This window comes from Myxocyprinus asiaticus, chromosome 48 (assembly GCF_019703515.2).
Source record: "Myxocyprinus asiaticus isolate MX2 ecotype Aquarium Trade chromosome 48, UBuf_Myxa_2, whole genome shotgun sequence".
Lineage (NCBI taxonomy): Eukaryota > Metazoa > Chordata > Actinopteri > Cypriniformes > Catostomidae > Myxocyprinus > Myxocyprinus asiaticus.
The window spans coordinates 1,984,791-1,990,790 of record NC_059391.1 but is presented as its reverse complement, the minus strand read 5'-3'; positions in this window follow the sequence as shown (position 1 = coordinate 1,990,790).

Below are 6,000 nucleotides of genomic sequence, written 5' to 3'. Positions count from 1 at the left end.
CTGGGTGTGTGTGTGTGTGTCTCGGACTCTCTCTCCCATTCTAGCATTCCGCCAGCCTTTTAAAGCCCGTCTCCACCATCACTGAAATGAGACACAAGTGTTTAGAGTCAATAATCACCTGGTGATGGCTCTTACCGCTTCCTCCCTCCTCACTGACAGACACATGACCACGTCCCCCTCCACAAAACATATATAAATGAATGGAGGGCCCTATTCCATGTACAGTAGCATCTACTCACCTAACACAGTATGTGCAGACGAACTCCGTCCTCCACTGCTTCATTGTGTCAAATTTATAAACTCAGCAAAAAAAGAAATGTCCTCTCACTTTCAACTGCTTTTATTTTCAGCAAACTAAACATAATCTAAACATAACATATTTGTATGAACATTTAAAGATTCAACAACTAAGACATAAACTGAACAAGTTTCACAGACATGTGACTAACACAAATGGAATAATGTGTCCCTGAACAAAGTGGGGGGGGGGGGGGGGGCAAAATCAAAAGTTACAGTCAGTATCTGGTGTGGCCACCAGCTGCATTAAGTAATTCAGTGCATCTCCTCCTCATGAACTGCACCAGATTTTCCAGTTCTTGCTGTGAGATGTTACCCCACTCTTCCACCAAGGCACTTGCAAGTTCCCGGACATTTCTGGGGGGAACGGCCCAAGCCCTCACTCTCTGATCCAACAGGTCCCAGATGTGCAAAATGGGATTGTGATCCGGGCTATTCATTGGCCATGGCAGAACACTGACATTCCTTCTTGCAGGAAATCATGCAACGAACGAGCAGTATGGCTGGTGACATTGTCATGCTGGAGGGTCATGTCAGGATGAGCCTGCAGGAAGGGTACCACATGAGGGAGGAGGATGTCTTCCCTGTAACGCACAGCGTTGGGATTGCCTGCAATGTCAACAAGCTCAGTCCGATGATGCTGTGACACACCGCCCCAGACCATGACAGACCCTCCACCTCCAATTCGCTCTCGCTCCAGAGTACAGGCCTCGGTGTAAGGCTCATTCCTTCTATGATAAACGCGAGTCCGACATCACCCCTGCTGAGACAAAACCGCGACTCATCAGTGAAGAGCACTTTTTGCCAGTCCAGTCTGGTCCAGCGAAGGTGGGTTTGTGCCCATAGGTGACGTTGTTGCCGGTGATGTCTGTTAAGGACCTGCCTTACAACAGGCCTACAAGCCCACAGTCCAGCTTCTCTCAGCCTATTGCGGACAGTCTGAGCACTGATGGAGGGATTGTGCGTTCCTGGTATAACTCGGGCAGTTGTTGTTGCCATCCTGTACCTGTCCCGCAGGTGTGATATTCGGATGTACAGTTGTGCAGGTGTTGTAACACGTGGTCTGCCACTTTGAGGATGATCAGCTGTCCTTCCTGTCTCCCTGTAGCGCTGTCTCACAGAACGGATATTGCAATTTATTGCCCTGGCCACATCTGCTGTCCTCATGTCTCCATGCAGCATGCCTAAGGCATGTTTACGCAGATAAGCAGGGACCCTGGGCATCATTCTTTTGGTGTTTTTCAGAGTCATTAGAAAGGTCTCTTTAGTGTCCTAAGTTTCTATAACTGTGACCATAATTGCCTACCGTCTGTCAGCTGTTAGTGTCTTAATGAACGTTCATTGAACGTTCGTTTATGGTTCATTGAACAAGCATGGAAAACTTTGTTTAAATCTTTTACAATAAAGATCTGTAAAGTTATTTGGATATTTACAAAATTATCTGTAAAATACAGTGTCCTGAAAAAGGGAAGTTTCTTATTTTTATATGATCCTGTCGGTCAGCCTTTCACAAGTTTTTAGATCTTCCAATAAATTTTATTACATCAGCATATTTTGAAAGTTTCTCTTCACCTGGTGTGTTAACCACAAGCAGGCATGATGAAGTGTTAGAGTGATACTGAAAGCTGATTGGCTTGAATATATTATATATTCTTGGATATATATATATACAGTTGTGCTCAAAAGTTTGCATACCCTGGTAGAAACTGTGAATTTTTGGCATGCAAAAAACACAAAAAAAAAAAAAATATTTTATTTAAGGATAGTGATCATATGAAGCCATTTATTATCACATAGTTGTTTGGCTCCTTTTTAAATCATAATGGCAACAGAAATCACCCAAATGGCCCTGATCAAAAGTTTACATACCCTTGAATGTTTGGCCTTGTTACAGACACACAAGGTGACACACACAGGTTTAAATGGCAATTAAAGGTTAAGTTCCCACACCTGTGGCTTTTTAAATTGCAATTAGTGTCTGTGTCATAGTCAATGAGTTTGTTAGCTCTCACGTGGATGCACTGAGCAGGCTAGATACTGAGCCATGGGGAGCAGAAAAGAACTGTCAAAAGACCTGCGTAACAAGGTAATGGAACTATATAAAGATGGAAAAGGATATAAAAAGATATCCAAAGCCTTGAAAATGCCAGTCAGTACTGTTCAGTCACTTATTAAGAAGTGAAACATTCGGGGATCTCTTGATTCCAAGACTAGGTCAGGTAGACCAAGAAAGATTTCAGCCACAACTGCCAGAAGAATTGTTCAAGATACAAAGAAAAACCCACAGGTAACCTCAGGAGAAATACAGGCTGCTCTGGAAAAAGACGGTGTGGTTGTTTCAAGGAGCACAATATGATGATACTTGAACAAAAATGAGCTGCATGCTCGAGTTGCCAGAAAGAAGCCAATGTCACACAAAAAAAAGCCCAGTTACAATATGCCCGACATCACCTTGACACGCCTCACAGCTTCAGGCACACTGTAATTTGGAGTGATGAGACCAAAATAGAGATTTAAGGTCACAACCATAAGCGCTATGTTTGGAGAGCGGTCAACAAGTATTGTGCTCCTTGAAACAACCACACCATCTTTTTCCAGAGCAGCCACTGCAAACCCTGCTACATATTGCAACAGAATTATAATTATAATGTGACACTTTTTTACAAACCAACTTACACATGTTGATATTAGGGTGTCTCCTTGGGGCAAACCAAAAATGATAATTCTCTCATCATTTATGCACTCTTATGCCGTGTCAAACTCATTTGACTTTCTTCAGGGGAACACAAACAAAGATTTTTTTATGGATATATGATGTGTGTTTGTCCATACAATGCAAGTCAGTGAGGTTAAAAACTTTCAAAATCCATAAAGGCAGCATCAATAACTAACTACGTTCCCATCCAAGGATTTTTTTGCGAAAAAATTTTTAGCACATCAAAATAAAGCTGATAGAAACACAAATTATCGCAAAATGTTGACATAATATTTTTCCGTTTAACTCTAGCGCATAAACTCTATGTCGATACTTCAGTTGTCGCAAAAAATTGGTTTGGAAACACTTTTTGTCGAGAAAATTGGCATTAACGACAAAATGTTGTGTCACATGACAGAATTTACCCCAATCGTTAGCCTGTGTTAATCATGACGTTGGTATACATCCTTGAAAGCCAATTTATTGTACGTGATTATGGATTGATCTGAACGGCATAGCACAGATCTGATTCTGCAAACATGACACTTCCAGGAGTGCCAACACAAATATCTCGTATCATGCACATCGACAAGTGCACGGAGAACAAAATAAAGGCCACTGTTTGCGATTAATTTAATCGTAGTAGCCATCCGTTTATTTATTAAAGTTGCTTTACCATACCATTCAAAATAATAGACAGCAGTCATGGAATTAGCCCATAACACACACACACACACACACACACACACAAAAAACATAATTTCTGTGCACAAAGATGTTTTAAATTAAAAATAAATACACAATACTAGGTGAAAAGCATCAGTTTGCTTTTTTTGGAACACAATTCTATAAAATTATTGTTTAGCTTACTTTTGAAAAAATACTGGCAAAATTCCCTGTATTAAATTAAATGAATTAAAACCAAATGAATAAAGCATTAAATAAAATAATTAATTACCAAACGAATTTTTTTTTTTGACCTATATATGCCTTTTCTTTACACAAATTTAAATTAGCCTTACCCTGTTCTGTAGATGAAAAAAGTCGGCTGAATGACATTCTCAGAATGTTCTACACTTTTTCAAGACCATAAACTATCAGAACTATTTGTCCAATGCTGAGTTCACTTTCAGAAAACGAGCTTTTGAATATTTTAAAACGTTTAAATATTTTAAATCTAACCCTCTATATCTCGGAGATTCTTCAGAAAATGTAAATTGCACTATGACGCTAAAATTAATTTTAGATGACAATCAAGTTCAGCTGGTCGTTAAAAGTTGTGGGACATAATGCAGTTGTGATGGCGATGCTTTAGATTAGATGACTGTTCAAAATAACCTATTGAATATCAGGAATGTATCATATGTACACCCTGATATTACACCACATCAGTGTTTCTATAACAGCTGTGCACACAGCATATACACATCGATGGATGGTCAATATATTAAGACCGAAAGTTTCCCCCACTACTTGGTGCAGGTTGCCAGCTTGAACAGGGCAATGACGATTCGCTTTCGGGTCGGAACCGGTGGCAACCTGCGATAGGCGCAACATCAGGACCAAAATTACAGTCCTATCAGAAGGGCAACAGCTCCCTTTTGATTGCAATTCCTCATTTTCTGATTTCATGTATTTGTGAAATTATGATGACAGTAAGCTGGCTAATTTCAATGAATTGTCTCAATACTCTCCCCATTTTACCAAAACGTCATAGGAAAAAACATTATGGACATCTGGGAGGCGAAAGGTACACAATTAGCGATAAACACACATTTCTATATGGAAACGACTAAAGGGCAGATTTATTTTGCGATAAACCAAAACGTATGCAACAAAGTGTTTTTTTAAGCATGACGACATCACGCACACCATTTTTATCGATAAAAGGCCATTTGAATGGAAACAGGCAGAAGACGGCAAATTTTGCAAATATTTTTTACGGATTTTCACTTTGTCGATAACAAAATAGCGTGAAAAGTGGATGGAAACTAGGCTACTGTAATCCATGTGACTTGAGTGGAAATTTGGTTTGTGCTCCACAGAAGACAGAAAGTCATGTGAGTTTGAGAAGGCATAAGGGGTGAAAAGGCCAAATGACAAGAGAAATAGCATTTTTAGGTGAACTACTAAAATCATTTTATGAAGCTGAACAGTGACCATAAACCAACACTCAGCTAATGTAAGCTGGTTTCCCTTTAAGATGAAGGAGTTCATTGAGACATTTGGACATTAAAACATGTAGAAAAGCGATTTACTTGTTGGAGTTACCTGTTGCCTGCTGAGTTCTCTTTCAGCATCTTGTGTTCGAGATCCAACCATGGGAAGGGCATACGCACCTGACCTCTGCAGAAGCATCCAATTGCACCAAGTCAGGCTTAACCGACAGGAGCGCGTGTCCAATGCCGCTGTAAGGCCCCGTCCTTACCTGAGGGCATAAAAGGACCTGTACGCGCTATTTTCCTCAATTGACATTCGCTTCTTGCAACCTTTATGCAGAATACTCACAGCTCGACTGGTTTTCACATTTGGCTCTCACTCAACAGTCTGTAGAAGGACACATCCTTGGATCAGCATTCACCAGGCATGACTGCCAAAGGAGTTCTGGTCAGTTTGCTGTTTTATTCCAGCTGCAAGCCACCCACGCTCGCTGGCCTTCATGTTTCTTTACGGCTGACCACCTTTCCTCGTGGATTACTACTCAAAGAGTTTTTCTGTAACATGGCTCATTCCAAACCCTCATCACCTGCTTGCACCGGTAACCAGCAGTTGCGAGCATGCCCTGCCGCCTGCGGAGTGCTTATTGCAGCAAAAGATTCCCATCCTTTCTGCATTGTGTGCATGGGATTCAAACACACGAAGGAGGTTCTCTCCTTCCCTGAAATTTGTAGCCATTGTATGTCCTTGCCAAGGAAACTCCATGCTGTAGGCTCAAAGTAGCTGCTAGTCAGCAGCCCAACCCGCCTTCCTCAAGCCCTGGATGTAAAATGTCCTTTGCTGCATCTAAG